At 36.7% G+C, this 20,772-nt stretch overlaps 1 protein-coding gene across 1 annotated transcript in view; it reads right to left on the bottom strand.

Moving 5' to 3' along the window:
- CDCA7L (cell division cycle associated 7 like) overlaps window positions 1-20,772 on the bottom strand; it is a 221,348-nt gene that overhangs the window by 98,290 nt on the left and 102,286 nt on the right. The window lies entirely within an intron of this gene.

Below are 20,772 nucleotides of genomic sequence, written 5' to 3'. Positions count from 1 at the left end.
CTTCACTCAACGACCAGCAAGCTACAGTGCTGGACACCCTATGCCAAACAACTAGCAAGACAGGAACACAGCCCCATCCATTAGCAGAGAGGCTGCCTAAAATCATAATAAGGCCACAGACACCCCAAAATACACCACCAGACGTGGACGTGCCCACCAGAAAGACAAGATCCAGCCTCATCCACCAGAACTCAGGCACTAGTTCCCTCCACCAGGAAGCCTACACAACCCACTGAACCAACCTTAGCCACTGGGGACAGATACCAAAAACAACAGGAACTACGAACCTGTAGCCTGTGAAAAGGAGACCCCAAACACAGTAAGATAAGCAAAATGAGACGACAGAAAAACACACAGCAGATGAAGGAGCAGGGTCAAAACACTCCAGATTTAACAAATGAAGAGGAAATAGGTAGTCTACCTGAAAAAGCATTCAGAATAATGATAGTAAGGATGATCCAAAATCTTGGAAACAGAATAGACAAAATGCAAGAAACATTTAACAAGGACGTAGAAGAACTAAAGAGGAACCAAGCAATGATGAAAAACACAATAAATGAAATTAAAAATACTCTACATGGGATCAATAGCAGAATAACTGAGGCAGAAGAAAGGATAAGTGACCTGGAAGATAAAATGGTGGAAATAACTACTGCAGAGCAGGATAAAGAAAAAAGAATGAAAAGAACTGAGGACAGTCTCAGAGACCTCTGGGACAACATTAAACGCACCAACATTCGAATTATAGGGGTCCCAGAAGAAGAAGAGAAAAAGAAAGGGACTGAGAAAATATTTGAAGAGATTATAGTTGAAAACTTCCCTAATATGGGAAAGGAAATAGTTAATCAAGTCCTGGAAGCACAGAGAGTCCCATACAGGATAAACCCAAGGAGAAACACGCCAAGACACATATTAATCAAACTGTCAAAAATTAAATATAAGGAAAACATATTAAAGGCAGCAAGGGAAAAACAGCAAATAACACACAAGGGAATCCCCATAAGGTTAACATCTGATCTTTCAGCAGAAACTCTGCAAGCCAGAAGGGAGTGGCAGGATATACTTAAAGTGATGAAGGAGAAGAACCTACAACCAAGATTACTCTACCCAGCAAGGATCTCATTCAGATGTGATGGAGAAATTAAAACCTTTACAGACAAGCAAAAGCTGAGAGAGTTCAGCACCACCAAACCAGCTTTACAACAAATGCTAAGGGAACTTCTCTAGGCAAGAAACACAAGAGAAGGAAAACACCTACAATAACAAACCCAAAACATTTAAGAAAATGGGAATAGGAACATACATATCGATAATTACCTTGAATGTAAATGGATTAAATGCTCCCACCAAAAGACACAGGCTGGCTGAATGGATACAAAAACAAGACCCATATATATGCTGTCTACAAGAGACCCACTTCAGACCTAGAGACACATACAGACTGAAAGTGAGGGGATGGAAAAAGATATTCCATGCAAATGGAAATCAAAAGAAAGCTGAAGTAGCAATTCTCATATCAGACAAAATAGACTTTAAAATAAAGACTATTACAAGAGACAAAGAAGGACACTATATTATGATCAAGGGATCGATCCAAGAGGAAGGTATAACAATTGTAAATATTTATGCACCCAACATAGGAGCACCTCAATACATAAGGCAAATGTTAACAGCCATAAAAAGGGAAATCGACAGCAACACAATCATACTAGGGGACTTTAACACCCCACTTTCACCAATGGACAGATCATCCAAAATGAAAATAAATAAGGAAACACAAGCTTTAAATGATACATTAAACAAGATGGACTTAATTGATATTTATAGGACATTCCACCCAAAAACAACATAATACACATTTTTCTCAAGTGCTCATGGAACATTCTCCAGGATAGATCATATCTTGGGTCACAAATCAAGCCTTGGTAAATTTACGAAAATTGAAATCGTATCAAGTATCTTTTCCGACCACAACGCTATGAGACTAGATATCACTTACAGGAAAAGATCTGTAAAAAATACAAACACATGGAGGCTACACAATACACTGCTTAATAACGAAGTGATCACTGAAGAAATCAAAGGGGAAATCAAAAAATACCTAGAAACAAATGACAATGGAGATACGACGACCCAAAACCTATGGGACGCAGCAAAAGCAGTGCTAAGAGGGAAGTTTATAGCAATACAAGCCTACCTCAAGAAACAGGAAACATCTCGAATAAACAACCTAACCTTGCACCTAAAGCAATTAGAGAAAGAAGAACAAAAAAACCCCAAAGCCAGCAGAAGGAAAGAAATTATAAAGATCAGGTCAGAAATAAATGAAAAAGAAATGAAGGAAACAATAGCAAAAATCAATGAAACTAAAAGCTGGTTCTTTGAGAAGATAAACAAAATTGATAAACCATTAGCCAGACTCATCAAGAGAAAAAGGGAAAAGACTCAAATCAATAGAATTAGAAATGAAAAAGGAGAAGTAACCACTGACACTGCAGAAATACAAAAGATCATGAGAGACTACTACAAGCAACTCTATGCCAATAAAATGGACAACCTGGAAGAAATGGACAGATTCTTAGAAATGCACAAACTGCCAAGACTGAACCAGGAAGAAATAGAAAATATGAACAGACCAATCACAAGCACTGAAATTGAAACTGTGATTAAAAACCTTCCAACAAACAAGAGCCCAGGACCAGATGGCTTCACAGGTGAATTCTATCAAACATTTAGAGAAGAGCTAACACCTATCCTTCTCAAACTCTTCCAAAATATTGCAGAGGGAGGAACACTCCCAAACTCATTCTACGAGGCCACCATCACCCTGATACCAAAACCAGACAAAGATGTCACAAAGAAAGAAAACTACAGGCCAATATCACTGATGAACATAGATGCAAAAATCCTCAACAAAATACTAGCAAACAGAATCCAATAGCACATTAAAAGGATCATACACCATGATCAAGTGGGGTTTATCCCAGGAATGCAAGGATTCTTCAATATACGCAAATCAATCAATGTGATACACCATATTAACAAATTGAAGGAGAAAAACCATATGATCATCTCAATAGATGCAGAGAAAGCTTTCAACAAAATTCAACACCCATTTATGATAAAAGCCCTGCAGAAAGTAGGCATAGAGGCAACTTTCCTCAACATAATAAAGGCCATATATGACAAACCCACAGCCAACATTGTCCTCAATGGTGAAAAACTGAAACCATTTCCACTAAGATCAGGAACAAGACAAGGTTGCCCACTCTCACCACTATTATTCAACATAGTTTTGGAAGTGTTAGCCACAGCAGAAGACAAAGAAATAAAAGGAATCCAAATCGGAAAAGAAGAAGTAAAGCTGTCACTATTTGCAGATGACATGATACTATACATAGAGAATCCTAAAGATGCTACCAGAAAACTCCTAGAGCTAATCAATGAATTTGGTAAAGTAGCAGGATACAAAATTAATGCACAGAAATCTCTTGCATTTCTATACACTAATGACGAAAAATCTGAAAGTGAAATTAAGAAAACACTCCCGTTTACCATTGAAACAAAAAGAATAAAATATCTAGGAATAAACCTACCTAAGGAGACAAAAGACCTGTATGCAGAAAATTATAAGACACTGATGAAAGAAATTAAAGATGATACAAATAGATGGAGAGATATACCATGTTCCTGGATTGGAAGAATCAACATTGTGAAAATGACTCTACTACCCAAAGCAATCTACAGATTCAATGCAATCCCTATCAAACTACCACTGGCATTTTTCACAGAACTAGAACAAAAAATTTCACAATTTGTATGGAAACACAAAAGACCCCGAATAGCCAAAGCAATCTTGAGAACGAAAAATGGAGCTGGGGGAATCAGGCTCCCTGACTTCAGACTATATTACAAAGCTACAGTAATCAAGACAGTTTGGTACTGGCACAAAAACAGAAATGTAGATCAATGGAACAGGATAGAAAGCCCAGAGATAAACCCACACACATATGGTCACCTTATCTTTGATAAAGGAGGCAAGCATATACAGTGGAGAAAAGACAGCCTCTTCAATAAGTGGTGCTGGGAAAATTGGACAGATACATGTAAAAATATGAAATTAGAACACTCCCTGACACCATGCACAAAAATAAACTCAAAATGGATTAAAGACCTAAATGTAAGGCCAGACACTATCAAACTCTTAGAGGAAAACATAGGCAGAACACTCTATGACATACATCACAGCAAGATTCTTTTTGACCCAGCTCCCAGAGAAATGGAAATAAGAACACAAATAAACAAATGGGACCTAATGAAACTTAAAAGCTTTTGCACAGCAAAGGAAACCATAAACAAGACCAAAAGACAACCCTCAGAATGGGAGAAAATATTTGCAAATGAAGCAACTGACAAAGGATTAATCTCCAAGATTTACAAGCAGCTCATGCAGCTCAATAACAAAAAAACGAACAACCCAATCCAAAAATGGGCAGAAGCCCTAAATAGACATTTCTCCAAAGAAGATATACAGATGGCCTACAGACACATGAAAGAATGCTCAACATCATTAATCATTAGAGAAATGCAAATCAAAACTACAATGAGGTATCACCTCACACCAGTCAGAATGGCCATCATCAAAAAATCTAGAAACAATAAATGCTGGAGAGGGTGTGGAGGAAAGGGAACACTCTTGCACTGTTGGTGGGAATGTAAATTGATACAGCCACTATGGAGAACAGTATGGAGGTTCCTTAAAAAACTACAAATAGAACTACCATACGACCCAGCAATCCCACTACTGGGCATATACCCTGAGAAAACCATAATTCAAAAAGAGTCATGTACCAAAATGTTCATTGCAGCTCTATTTACAATAGCCAGGACATGGAAGCAACCTAAATGTCCATCAACAGATGAATGGATAAAGAAGATGTGGCACATATATACAATGGAATATTACTCAGCCATAAAAAGAAATGAAATGGAGGTATTTGTAATGAGGTGGATGGAGTTAGAGTCAGTCATACAGAGTGAAGTAAGTCAGAAAGAGAAAAACAAATACAGTGTGCTAACACATATATACGGAATCTAAGAGAAAAAAAAAAAAAAAAGCCATGAAGAACCTAGTGGCAAGATGGGAATAAAGACACAGACCTACTAGAGAATGGACTTGAGGATATGGGGAGGGGGTGGGGTGAGATGTGACAGGGTAAGAGAGTGTCATGGACATATATACACTACCAAATGTAAAATACATAGCTAGTGGGAAGCAGCCACATAGCACAGGGAGATCAGCTTGGTGCTTTGTGACCACCTAGAGGGGTGGGATGGGGAGGGTGGGAGGGAGGGAGATGCAAGAGGGAAGAGATATGGGAACATATTGTATGTGTATAACTGATTCACTTTGTTATAAAGCAGAAGCTAACACACCATTGTAAGGCAATTATACATCAATAAAGATGTTAAAAAAAAAAAAAAAAAAGAAATGAAGACCCAACACAGCCATAAATAAAAAAAAAAAAAAAAAAAAGGACAGAAGACCTGAACAGACATTTCTCCAAAGAGGACATGCAGATGGCCAACAGGCATATGAAAAGATGCTCAGCATCACTAATCATCAGGAAATGCAAAATCAAAACTACAATGAGATATCACCTCACACCTGTCAGAATGGCTATCATCAAAAAGAAAACAAATAATAAATGTTGGTGAGGTTGTAGAGAAAAGGGAACCCTCGTACACTGTTGGTGGGAATGTAAATTGGTGCAGCCACTGTGGAAAACAATATGGAGGGGTCTCAAAAAACTAAAACTAGAACTACCACATGATCCAGCAATTCCACTCCTGGGTCTACATCTGAAAAAAACAAAAACATCAGTTCGAAAAGATACATGCACTCCAATGTTCATAGCAACATTATTTATAATTGCTAAGATATGGAAGCAACTTAAGTGTCCATCAACAGATGAGTGGATAAAAAGAAGTGGTACACACACACACACACACACACACACACACACACACACATGGAATATTACTCAGCCATAAAAAAGAATGAAATCTTACCATTTGCAACAACATGGATGGACTTGGAGGGTATTATGCTAAGTGAAATTAGTCATACAGAGAAAGACAAATACTGTATGATATCACTTATATGTGGACTCTAAAAAATAAAACTGGTGAATATAACAAAAGAGCAACAGACTCACAGATATAGAGAACAAACTAGTGGTTACCAGTGGGGAGAGGGAAGGGGGAGGGGCAAATAGCAGTAGAGGATTAAGAGGTACAAACCATTATGCATAAAATAAGCTACAAGGAAAAAAAAATAAGCTACAAGGATATATTGTAAAACACAGGGAATATAGCCAATATTTTATAATACCTATAAGTGGAGTATAACCTTTTAAAATTGTGAATCACTATATTGTACACCCGTAATGTGTATATTATTGTATATCCACTACACTTCAATAAAAAAATAGAATAGGCTACAAAACAGCTTATCTGGATGTTATAAAAGGGATTCTTCAGAAAATAACTTGTTTCCATATAAGCAAGTGTAACTGGCTTCCCCGAACCCCTTTTTTTTCTTTGAGGTGTCCCACATTAATGAAGGTTCTCTGCAATGCTGTCATCTAAATAAAATTATCTGTTTAATTTGGGGCATTTCATCTGGCCCAGTTTTCGTTGTATGACTTGGATAGGCTTGGACCTCACCCTCAGATCTCCATTAACTCCACCTGACTAATGAGGCCTCTCAGAGCCTCTGTGCTCTGCTCCTGACTGGTGACCTAAGGACCCAGTGGTGAGTCCAACTCCTGGTCTTGTAATGCAAACTCTTGCTCATTGGTAGCATGGCAAAGATTTCATATGGAATCTCTTTGAGTATTTGCTGCATTTCTAGTGCCTGCTTCTCTTGGTTTTATGGTCTGACCATTTGGTGATCTCTGTAAATGGAATGATGGTTCATAGAGATCTTACATCTGTTGAGTTGGGTGGAAGATGAGAGAGAGTCTGGTTGGTTAGTCTCCCCTGTTGGTTTGTCTATCTATCTGGTTTGAGCTCAAATCACTTAAGAAGTCATACCCACTAGGAAGAGAACAGCTCTTTGATATGGTTCAGTGAATTTTGTAATTCTATGTTTACGTTTTATCCATGGCTGAAATTTTAGTAGTGAAGCCAGAAGCCGTGTCTGTATGTTTTTACGTAATTTAGAAAAGTCTTTACCTCTCATTGGGTCAATGTATAATACTTTCTCTGAATGGTGTTACCTAGTTAGATTATAAAATCCTGGCCCCTCTCTTCTCTTTGAGATGTTCCTCTTAATTAGTATTCTTCCTATTGTAACAGCCTGACTAAAAGCATCTTTTCATTGTCTGGTACATTTTGTCTTTTACAGGTGAGATGATCTTTAAGTACAGAACCATGTATTTTACCACCCAGGACACTTTTGAGCATGAAAAATGATATTACAAAGTAAACGTATAATTTTAAAGAATATTAACTTACTGATCAACAAACCGTTTTCATTAAATTGGTAAACATATTTCTATTCAAATTTTATTTACATATAAAATTATTTCTAAAAATAAAAATAGCATATATCTGTGTATACTGAAACAAAAAATGTTTTTATACTGTTTACCAAAATAATCCTCCAGATTGTACCCAGAATAATATTACAAATAACACAAGCATTAAAAAATCATTCTGGGGGGAAGGAAAAAAATCATTCTGGGTACATATTCTTTTATTTTTAATCCATTTCTTAGCTGTATCAGTCTCTAGACAGTCATTAGTATCTTTCCAAAGAGTATATGTGGTTCTACTTTTAACTTTTTCATAAAACTGCTATCGATCTTCTTCACATTTACATTTTATTGTTGACGTATTTGAAACCGACCTTTCTCTGTAAGTCATAATATTTTTCATTTAGAAAATATTTTCTCTCCAAGTGTTGACATACCTGGTAAGGTCAGAGCAAGTGCTGATAAATGAAAGCTACCTGCAATTCTAATTTTTTATATTAAATTGTGAAAATATCTCAGCCTAAAGAGCCTCATGGGTCCTGTTTCATCTCTGTTCATAATGTCTTTCTTAAGTATTTTTATAAGATAACATTTATCAAACAACTTGTCTCTATTTATAATTCTATTGACTATTCAGACAAATTAAGAGGCTACTGATGTTCTGTTCTAGCAGAGAATATAAATTTATCCAATTAAAATTAGGAGCACCATCAAAATATTCTTTCTACATGTGGAGATATTCCAAAAAACAAGTGGAGAATTTAAAAACTGTATCTTGTACACCATTTGAGTGTTTATTAATTTATTAGTTCAGGTTCTCCCTTTGCTTTTGTAGGAACACATTTCTACCTCCAAATGTTCTCAAGCTTTGTTTTTAGTAAATGCAATATGCTGAATGTTTCAAAAGCTGAACTTTTTTGATGCTCTATTTTTGTGTATTAGAGATTGTGCCTTAAAGATTTTCACCATAATCCAACGAAAATGTAGAGGATTAATTTACGAAAAAGTTCTATACCATCACTGAACATTTAGGTTGATTTACAAAGTAGTTCTTCAACAGCTAAAAGTTTCTAAAAGCTAACTGAAGGCAGGGAGGAGAGTGAATACTGCCAAGCTGCATTTTTTTTTCTTTACATCAATAGCTTCATCACAAAAATTCTGCATTTCAGTTACTGTGTACATATAAAAAACTATATATTTGACAACTACTACTTCCATTTTGATTAGTAGAATACTGCAATTTGGTTGAATGAAATTTTTATAAAGACCTAAGTACATACGGAAATTTAGCATCTCAGTATCAGATAAGGGTGGCATCTCAAATCATTACTGAAGTGATGGACATTTTAATAAATAGTGGGTAAAAACTGGGAAACTATTTGGAAAAAAAGATAAAATTAGATCCATATCTCACAAAATACATAAGCATAAACTTATGGAATCTAAGTGTAAAAAAAGAAACAATGCAAATACAAGTACACATGGTGAATTCCCCTTTAACGTCAGTGTAGGGAAAAGCTTTTTAACTATGACCCAAAATAAAGAGACAAATAGGAAAATAATCAATAAATTTTACTGCATCAAAAAAATCTGCATGGTAAAACCATTATAATCAAAGTCAGGACCACAGGCAAACTGGAAGAAAATATTTGTTACATATACTATAGGTGAAGGACTAATAGCCTTTATGCATATATACTTTTTTAACTCTTAAAAATTGAGGAGATAAGGACCACTAGAAAAATGAGGAAAAAATATGGAGACAATTCCCCAAAAAGGATATAAAAATAGCTCTCAACTACATGAAAATATATCCAAATTCAGTCATAATTAGAGAAATGCAGATTATAACAATACTGAGATACCATTTTTCACCTATCAGATTCACAAAAATTAAAAAGTATGGTAACACTTGTTGGTGAGTCTGTGGGGAACCAGGCATTCTCATATATTAACTGATAGGACTGAAAACTGATCGAATCCTGCTGGGGGGAATTTGGAAATACCTACAAAACTACGTGTACTTATTTTTAAAGTTTTTTTATTGTGATACAATATACATGACAAAATTTATCACTTTAACCATTTTTAACTATACGATTCAGTGCCATAAGTACATTATCATTGTGCAACCATCACCACTCTCCACTTTCAGAACTTTTGTGTCATCCCAAACAGAAACTCTGTACCCTTTAAACAGTAACTCCCCAATCCCTTTCTCCCAAGCCCCTTATAACTTTTACTCTATTTCCTGTCTATGATTTTGACTACTATAAGTACCTTATGTAAGTGAAATCATATAATCTCTTCCCTTTTGTGTATGGCTTATTTCATTAAACATAATGTATCAGAATCTCATTCTTTTTTTTTAAATTAATTTTTTTTGAATTTTTGAATTTATTTTTTTATACAGCAGGCTCATCCATTTTATACACATCAGTGTATACATGTCAATCCCAATCTCCCAATTCATCACACCACCATCCTCACCCTACCCCCACCACTTTCCCCCCTTGGTGTCCATATGTTTGTTCTCTACATCTGTGTCTCTTTTTGCCCTGCAAACTGGTTCATCTATACCATTTTTCTAGGTTCCACATATATGCATTAATATACGATATTTGTTTTTCTCTTTCTGACTTACTTCACTCTGTATGACAGTCTCTAGATCCATCCACGTCTCAACAAATGATCCAATTTTGTTCCTTTTTATGGCTGAGTGATAGTCCACTGTATATATGTACCACAACTTTTTTACCCATTCATCTGTTGATGGGCATTTAGGTTGCTTCCATGACCTGGCTATTGTAAATAGTGCTGCAATGAACATTGGGGTGCATGTGTGTATTTGAATTATGGTTTTCTCTGGGTATATGCCCAGTAGTGGGATTGCTGGATCATATGGTAATTTTATTTTTAGTTTTTAAGGAACCTCCATACTGTTCTCCATAGTGGCTATATCAATTTACATTCCTACCAACAGTGCAAGAGGGTTCCCTTTCCTCCACACCCTCTCCAGCATATGTTGTTTGTAGATTTTCTGATGATGCCCATTCTAACTGGTGTGAGGTGATACCTCATTGTAGTTTTGATTTGCATTTCTCTAATAATTAGTGATGTTGAGCACCTTTTCATGTGCTTCTTGGCCATCTGTATGTCTTCTTTGGAGAAATGTCTATTTAGGTCTTCTGTCCATTTTTGGATTGGGTTGTTTTTTTAATATTGAGCTGCATGAGCTGTTTATATATTTTGGAGATTAATCCTTTGTCCGTTGATTCATTTGCAAATATTTTCTCCCATTCTGAGGGTTGTCTTTTCGTCTTGTTTATGGTTTCCTTTGCTGTGCAAAAGCTTTGAAGTTTCATTAGGTCCCATTTGTTTATTTTTGTTTTTATTTCCATTACTCTAGGAGGTGGACCAAAAAAGATCTTCCTGTGATTTATGTCAAAGAGTGTTCTTCCTATGTTTTCCTTTAAAAGTTTTATAGTGTCCGGTCTTACATTTAGGTCTCTAATCCATTTTGAGTTTATTTTTGTGTATGGTGTTAGGGAGTGTTCTAATTTAATTCTTTTACATGTAGCTGTCCAGTTTTCCCAGCACCACTTATTGAAGAGACTGTCTTTTCTCCATTGTATATCCTTGCCTCCTTTGTCATAGATTAGTTGACCAGAGGTGTGTTGGTTTATCTCTGGCTTTCCATCTTGTTCCATTGATCTATGTTTCTGTTTTTGTGCCAGTACCATACTGTCTTGATTACTGTAGCTTTGTAGTATAGTCTGAAGTCAGGAAGTCTGATTCCCCCAGCTCCGTTTTTTGTCCCTCAAGACTGCTCTGGCTATTTGGGGTCTTTTGTGTCTCCATACAAATTTTAAGATTTTTTGTTCTAGTTCCATAAAAAATGCCATTGGTAATTTGATAGGGATTGAATTGAATCTGTAGATTGCTTTGGGTAGTAGAGTCATTTTCACAATATTGATTCTTCCAATCCAAGAACATGGTATATCTCTCCATCTGTTCGTATCATCTTTAATTTCTTTCATCAGTGCCTTATAGTTTTCTGCATACAGGTCTTTTGTCTCCCTAGGTAGGTTTATTCCTAGGTATTTTATTTTTTTGTTGCAATGGTAAATGGGAGTGTCCCCTTAATTTCTCTTTCTGATCTTTCATTGTTAGTGAATAGGAATGCGAGATTTCTGTGCATTAATTTTGTATCCTGCTACTTTACCAAATTCGTTGATTAGCTCTAGTAGTTTTCTGGTGGCATTTTTAGGATTCTCTATGTATAGTATGTCATCTGCAAACAGTGACAGTTTTACTTCTTCTTTTCCAATTTGTATTCTTTTATTTCTTTTTCTTCTCTGATTGCCATGGCTACGACTTCCAAAACTATGTTGAATAATAGTGGCGAGAGTGGACATCCTTGTCTTGTTCCTGATCTTACAGGGAATGCTTTCAGTTTTTCACCATTGAGAATGATGTTTGCTGTGGGTTTGTCGTATATGGCTTTTATTTTGTTGAGGTAGGTTCCCTCTATGCCCACTTTCTGGAGAGTTTTTATCATAAATGGTGTTGAATTTTATCAAAAGCTTTTTCTGCATCTATTGAGATGATCATATGGTTTTTCTTCTTCAGTTTGTTAATATGGTTTATCACATTGATTGATTTGCGTATATTGAAGAATCCTTGCATCCCTGGGATAAATCCCACTTGATCATGGTGTATGATCCCTTTAATGTGTTGTTGGATTCTGTTTGCTAGTATTTTGTTGAGGATTTTTGCATCTATATTCATGAGTGATATTCGTCTGTAATTTTCTTTTTTTGTAGTATCTTTGTCTGGTTTTGGTATCAGGGTGATGATGGCCTCGTAGAATGAGTTTGGAGTTTTCCTTCCTCTGCAATTTTTTGGAAGAGTTTGAGAAGGATGGGTGTTAGCTCTTCTCTAAATGTTTGATAGAATTCACCTGTGAAGCCATCTGGTCCTGGACTTTTGTTTGTTGGAAGATTTTTAATCACAGTTTCAATTTCATTACTTGTGATTGGTCTGTTCATATTTTCTATTTCTTCCTGGTTCAGTCTTGGAAGTTTATACCTTTCTAAGAATTTGTCCATTTCTTCCAGGTTGTCCATTTTATTGGCATAGAGTTGCTTGTAGTAGTCTCTTAGGATGCTTTGTATTTCTGCGGTGTCTGTTGTAACTTCTCCTTTATCATTTCTAAATTTATTGAGTCCTCTCCCTCTTTTTCTTGATGAGTCTGGCTAATGGTTTATCAATTTTATCTTCTCAAAGAACCAGCTTTTAGTTTTATTGATCTTTGCTATTGCTTTCTTTGTTTCTATTTCATTTATTTCTACTCTGATCTTTATTACTTCTTTCCTTCTGCTAACTTGGTTTTGTTTGTTCTTCTTTCTCTACTTCCTCTAGGTGTAAGGTTAGATTGTTTATTTGAGATTTTTCTTGTTTCTTGAGGTAGGCTTGTATAGCTATAAACTTCCCTCTTAGAACTGCTTTTGCTGCATCCCATAGGTTTTGGATCATTGTGTTTTCGTTGTCATTTGTCTCTAGGTATTTTTTTATTTCCTCTTTGATTTCTTCAGGGATCTCTTGGTTATTTAGTAACGTATTATTTAGCCTTCACATGTTTGTGTTTTTTACGTTTTTTCCCCTGTAATTCATTTCTAATCTCATAACGTTGTGGTCAGAAAAGATGCTTGATATGCTTTCAATTTTCTTAAGTTTACTGAGGCTTGATATGTGACCCAAGATGTGATCTGTCCAGGAGAATGTTCCATGCGCACTGGAGAAGAAAGTGTAATCTTCTGTTTTTGGATGGAATGTCCTATAGATATCAATTAAATCTATCTGGTCTATTGTGTCATTTAAAGCTTCTGTTTCCTTATTTATTTTCATTTTGGATCATCTGTCCATTGGTGTAAGTGAGGTGTTAAAGTCCCCCACTATTATCGTGTTACTCTCGATTTCCTCTTTTATAGCTGTTAGCAGTTGCCTTATGTATTGAGGTGTTCCTATGTTGGGTGCATATATACTTATAATTGTTATATCTTCTTCTTGGTTTGATCCCTGGATCATTATGTAGTGTCTTTCCTTGTCTCTTGTAACATTGTTTATTTTAAAGTCTATTTTATCTGATATGAGTATTGCTACTCCAACTTTCTTTTGATTTCCATTTGCATGGAATATCTTCTTCCATCCCCGCACTTTCAGTCTGTATTTGTCCGTAGGTCAGAAGTGAGTCTCTTGTAGACAGCATATATATGGGTCTTGTTTTTGTATCCATTCAGCAAGCCTGTGTCTTTTGGTTGGAGCATTTAATCCATTCACATTTAAGGTAATTATCGATATGTATGATCCTATTACCATTTTCTTAATTGTTTTGGGTTTGTTTTTGTAGGTCCTTTTCTCCTCTTGTCTTTCCCACTAAGAGAAGTTCCTTTAGCATTTGTTGTAAAGCTGGTTTGGTGGTGCTGAATTCTCTTAGCTTTTGCTTGCCTGTAAAGCTTTTGATTTCTCCATCGAACCTGAATGTGCTCCTTGCTGGGTAGAGTAATCTTGGTAGTAGGTTCTTCCCTTTCATCACCTTAAGTATATCATGCCACTCCCTTCTGGCTTGTAGAGTTTCTGCTGAGAAATCAGCTGTTAACCTTATGGGAGTTCCCTTGTATGTTATTTGTCATTTTTCCCTTGCTGCTTTCAATAATTTTTCTTTGTCTTTAATTTTTGCCAGTTTGATTACTATGTGTCTTGGCGTGTTTCTCCTTGGATTTATCATGTATGGGACTCTCTGGGCTTCCTGGACTTGGGTGGCTATTTCTTTTCCCATGTTAGGGAAGTTTTCAACTATAATCTCTTCAAATATTTTCTCGGGTCTTTTCTCTCTCTCTTCTCCTTCTGGGACCCCAATAATGCGAATGCTGTTGCGTTTAATGTTGTCCCAGAAGTCTCTTAGGGTGTCTTCATTTCTTTTCATTCTTTTTTCTTTATTCTGTTCTGCACCAGTGAATTCCACCATTCTGTCTTCCAGGTCACTTATCCATTCTTCTGCCTCAGTTATCCTGCTATTGATTCCTTCTAGTGTAGTTTTCATTTTAGTTATTGCATTGTTCATCTCTGTTTGTTTATTAATTCCTCTAGGTCTTTGTTAAACATTTCTTGCATCTTCTCGATCTTTGCCTCCATTCTTTTTCCGAGAACCTGGATCATCTGCACTATCATTATTCTGAATTCTTTTTCTGGAAGGTTGCCTATCTCCAATTCATTTAGTTGTTTTTCTGGGGTTTTACCTTGTTCCTTCATCTGGTGCATAGCCCAGCCCTCTGCCTTTTCATCTTGTCTATATCTCTGTGAATGTGTTTTTTGTTCCCTGCTTGCTGAAGAAGGACATTGCAGAGCCTTCCCGGTGGGAGGTGAGGATGAGGTCAGCTGCATGGCATGGTCTCAAATTAGTTTTTAAATGTTAAAGATTCAATATGATTGAAATAAGTTGGTCCAAAGGGAAATTTAGTTCTTCACTCATGATTTTACTTATGAATTCTTTTCCTGTACTGGTACTTTATCCACAAATTTATATATTTCAAAACAATAGCTGCTGGGGCTTCCCTGGTGGCGCAGTGGTTGAGAATCTGCCTGCCAATGCAGGGGACACGGGTTCGAGCCCTGGTCTGGGAAGATCCCACATGCCGCGGAGCAACTGGGCCCGTGAGCCACAACTACTGAGCCTGCGCATCTGGAGCCTGTGCTCCGCAACAAGAGAGGCCGCGACAGTGAGAGGCCTGCGCACCACGATGAAAAGTGGCCCCCACTCGCCGCGACTAGAGAAAGCCCTCACACAGAAACTAAGACCCAACACAGCCAAAAATAAATTAATTAAAAAAAAAAAAACAATAGCTGCTAATGTTGGAGGGTCTCCAGCAGAGGCAGGGGGTGGCTCTGTCTCACCATGAGGACAAGGACACTGGCAGCAGAAGTTCTGGGAAGTACTCCTTGCGTGAGCCCTCCTAGAGTCTGCCTCATTCTTTTTTATGGCTAAATACTATTCCATTGTACGTGCATACCACATTTTGTTTGTCCATTCATCTGTTGATGGATACTTGGGTTGCTTTCACCTTTTGACTATTGTGAATAATGTTGTTATGAAAACAGGTGTCCAAGTACCTTTTTGGGTCCTGTTTGCAACTCTTCTGGAGTGGATCTGCTAGGTCTAGAGTAATTGTATGTTCAGCTTTTCGAGGAACTGCCAAACTATTTTCCACAGCTATCTTTTGACCCAGCAATTCTAATTCTACTTTTAGGAATCTACCTTGAAGACACACATCCAACAAAACAAAAATATATAGGCACAAGGTTACTTGCTGCAATACTGTTTGTAACTGACAATATGAGAAACAACTTTAACGCTCACATGTAGGAGAGTGGGTTGAATAAACATAGTACATCTACTCAATGGGATAATATACAACTGTAAAAAAGAGGAAGATCTCTGTGAGTTGATATGGTATAATTTCCAGGATATATTAAGTATAAAAAACTAAGTTCAAAAGCCTATTTATAGTATGCTACCTTTCACATGAGAGAGAAGGATATAAGAAAATATATGTATATCTGCTTACTTGTGAAAGAGAAACATAGGACTGATAAAACCAGAAATTAAACCCTGTAGGTTACTACAGAGAATGGGTGGGAATGGACCGGAAAAAATGGGAGAATGGGAATGAGGTAGCGGGAATGGGGAGAAAGCAACTTTTCTCTGAGTATATGTTTTTTACAGCTCTGACTCAGAACCAAAGTAATATTTCACAAACTGCAAAATGCATATATGTGGAATCTAGAAAATGGTACAGATGAACCTATTTGCAGGGCAGGAATAGAAACAAAGACGTAGAGCACGGACATGTGGACAAAGGGTGGGAAGGGGAGGGTGGGATGAATTGCGAGATTGGGAAGGGATGGGATATATGTATACATATAGCTGATTCACTTCACTGTACAGCAGAAACTAACACAACACTGTAAAGCAATTATACTCCAATAAAAAATATATATATATAAAAAAATCAGAACATGGAGGGAACCTGAAATGGAATACAAACAGTAATATGAACCTAAATGTATAACAAATGAATAATATAAGTATATTGAAGGGGTGAGGAAAAAAGGAACTAACCTAAGTAAATTTGGAAGACATGATTTTGACCTCATACTGTAAGGCTAAAAGCTAAAGATACCATATACAGATGCCCTTGCTAGTAAATTTGTTTCTAACAGGGATGTGGGTTAGCTATTCTGAAACTATTTTATGTGTATACTAGAATTGAACAAATAAGAACATACAGATAAAATGAGCCAGGTTTCTCACTGTCAGAAAGATGGTACAAATAAGGAAAGGGGAAAGACAATTTCAAAAGAATGACCCCTATGGTATTGGATTAGTGTCAAAAGTATCACTATAAACTCATTTGTGTGTGTATGCGTGTGTGTGTGTGTGTGTGTATAGATAGATAAATACAAAAATATAGATATATGTATGGATTAGTATACATACACAACGTTCCTTGTCTGCTGGGACAGCCTAGAAACAATGATACCTTAGTAGCCATGAGCACATCTAGAGCTCAGATTCTGTTTCCTAAATACCATTCTCAAATAAAAGAACCAGGCTCCTTGGAGAAGTGGTTGATTCCAGGACCAGAGTAGGCAAAATACAAGATGAGCCTGGAACATCTTGGTATGCCAGAATACACAGAAATGCTCATGAAAGGATGGGGCCATGTCAAAAGAACATTGAACCCACCTGAAAGAGATCCCAGTGGCCAAAGCTGGAATAATTTTGAGCAAGAAAAGAAACAAAGATAGCATTGGATTATACCCTATAGAATAAAATAAATATCAGTGAGTCTACACTGATATAAACAATTTAGTAAACAAACAGGGTAGAAGAGACAACCCTTCCTTACAGAAGAAATTCAATTAATAAGTGTAAAAGGAATGGGGGAATAAGGAAAAAACTCCACAGAAACAATAATTGTTGTGGGTATTAATGGATGCTAAAATTAGTAGGTGAAAGTTTAAGAAGAAACAGGATATTTACATAGTCTTAAAATTTCTCCCCAAATATATTTATTGATGATAAATGGGAAAACAGTAATTTTACTGTGGAGAAGCTAGGAGATACCACCTTAACCAGCAATTAAGGTTAACATCTCTAGTAATAAGACATGGACCTCATGCACTTCCTGATGCTATGCAGAAAGGGCCCAATATCACTTTCATAGTATTCCTGCTACAAATGCCTAACCTCATCTAAGCATGGGAAGACATCAGATAAACCCAGATTTGTAGAATGAGGCACACTGTGCAAAAAAGTTAGTACTCTTCAAAAGTGACAAGGCCACAAAAGTCAAGGGAAAGACTGAGAAACTGTCACAGACTGGAGGAGATTAAAGAGAAACAACAACTAAATCCAACGTGGGATCTTAGACTGGGTCCTGGAACAGAAGAGTATGTTAGTGAAAATTCAAATAAGGTGAGTAGCTTTAGTTTACAGTATTGTGCTAATATTTAATTTCCTTACATAACCTACTGTGGTTGTGGAAGAGGTTCAATTCGGAAGACTGAGTGAAGGATATACAGGAATTCTCTGTACAATTCTGCAACTTTTCTACAAGTGTAAAACTATTTCAAAAGAAAAAGGGGTTTTGTTTTTTAAAACCTTGCTGGACCTGAGGTTCCTTATCAAAAAAACGAGTGGTTTGCACCTTCTGTTTTCTAAGCTCTATTTTGGATGTGAAATCATGAATCACCAATCACCACGCTAAACAAACATCACCCTTCTTCCATCAACATGTGCTTGAGCAATAACGATCATCTTGATTTACTAAAAAAGTATTTTGTTTCTGATGAAGGAAGCACTCCAGTGTACATACATTACTTTGAAGTAGTTGCTGGGGTGTTTCTTTAAGAAATGAACCAGATCCCTCCTAAAGGCTGGCCATTTTCTTACCTCAGCTCAAGTCAAGGTTGGAAGATTGAATAAGACCAGAAATTAACCACTGAACAATTTAATCAGTTACTCACATCCTACGGCAATATCCATTTTCATATCAACAGCCACCAGGTATTGAGAATCTGCCCTGAACAGGGTACATCACCAGGCTGTATATAAGAAGACCTCTAATCCCTTAGAGGCACGCAGTTGGAACTTGTTACTGACTCCATTTCTTCCAGACAAGGACCAAGGGGCTCAGAGGTATCAAGCAAGGCGAAAAAAGGGTACAAACTGTAAGATCTTTCCACCCCACTATTCTCGACACAAATAAGCTGAAGAAAACGTTAACAGCAGCAACCCAAAAAGAAGTCAATTCCTCACTCCACATTTTTATCTCAGTCATAATAATGGGGAGAGAAATAATGAAAATACAGCTCAGGTTTCTCACCCCTCTTTTTTTAAACCAAAACTTTGTTAAACTTGGGAGGTAGGGCACGAAGAGAGAAAAAGAGGGAAAGAGAAAGGGAGGGAGGGAGGAGGGGTAAACTTGCCAGCTTCAATAACATAGATAAAAGCGCATGGCACCCGGAATTACCAAATACATACATAGTCAAATAAATAAAACGACTTTCCCAAGAGCACCATTCATATTGTACCATAGAAGAAAATACTCTCTTCATTATTCATCTTTTTCCTATTTGTCTATTGGGGGAGGGAGGGTTCTCCTAGAAAGACAGCAAAAAATCTTTCTTCGGTCCCTTAGCCCTAATTGATGGGCTGTTTTTATACAACAGTGCCATCTACTGGAATGACTCAGAATTACAGGACACTATAGAAATTACCAGTCTGTTTTCTGCTTCACTTTTAAAACAAGCTTAAAAAGTTAAGATCTCCATTCTCCATTACTGTTACCCACGGTTCCATCTTATTAACAAATACGTCAGTAGGGGGCAAAGCCCTAATCAAATCCTGGGTGTGCACTAAAACCACACAACAGCCTACAAATGTTACTCAAGGATTTCATATTGGAACAAATAGAAACAGACGCGCATCTGGGAGTCTGAGTTTCTTTTTCTTTTGAAATTGAAAATAAATTATTGCCAAGAAATTGTTATTTGTAGAAAGATAAGAACATTTAGAGAGGCCGAAGGGCTACATAGCCACCAGAATTCTTCTGGTAACTAATAGCTTACCCTTTAGATTTCTTTAGGCGTTTATTATTTACAATTGTAGTATCATACTGTATGTTGTCCTATAAACTCTTCCTTCCATTAGCAATAGTAATAACATTATAATTATTATTTATATTCACCATTGTCCCAAAAATGTTAATTCTTATGGTTTAAGGTCAATGCACATCACTATTACATTTCAGTTCATTTGGACAACAGGGTCTCAGAACATCTTTAAGTGAGGACTTGATTCTCCCATAGGTGTTTATCTGTTTAATCAGCCCTAAAACATCTTCTATTAATAAGATGGCAAGAAAGTAAATCTTCTCCCCTTTCTAGGTCCCCCCTGTTTCAGACTCCTTCACATGGAAGAGGGGAAGTGGGGAGGCTGAATCACAAAACAGAAAATAAATGAAAAGACCAGTTTCAAAAAGTTTCTGAACCATGAGTCCTCAGGGGTTCCTCAAGTATTTAGCAACTGTAGGGAAGGAGTACATTGTAAAAGACTAATTCCAATTTTTAAGAGGAACATGGAGGTCTCTGGAATTATTTGAGTGGCTCTGCTTTTCATAAAGAAATTTATAAGCCACAAACCATTGAATGATTTCCTCCAAAATTATTCAAAGTTCTAAAAAGAGCAGTATTATTACCAGTTAGGCGTTATTAAAGCAAAGATCCTCAGTGCCTATGGGTTCAATTGGTTAGCGGTGCCCTTTCCTCTACGTGTTTGCTTGATCTGGATATGGAGTATATGTGCCTATTTTGTAGAACTTTGAAGATAATTGCATTTTTTAAAGGCTGCTATAGGTTTATGGTTGTTCTATATCTACTTCTTTGACACATTTTGGCTCGTATTAATGATTTACTTGATTCTGAGGCCCTGTTCAGGAATACAACCCCCAACTAGAATACCATTCCTTTGGGAGAATATGCAACACTTAGCAATGATTTACTTCACAAAGTGGTTTCCAGGAGACCACTGTGGAAATAAAAAGTAGTGTGTCTGTACTTGATTTTGGAGTTGCCAACTAAAAATTGGCACTTGCCATCTATTTCT

Source organism: Balaenoptera physalus, assembly GCF_965194825.1.
Source record: "Balaenoptera physalus genome assembly, chromosome: 8".
NCBI classification, from domain to species: domain Eukaryota; kingdom Metazoa; phylum Chordata; class Mammalia; order Artiodactyla; family Balaenopteridae; genus Balaenoptera; species Balaenoptera physalus.
Note: the sequence above shows the minus strand (reverse complement) of the source record. Positions and strands in the feature narration are given on the sequence as shown.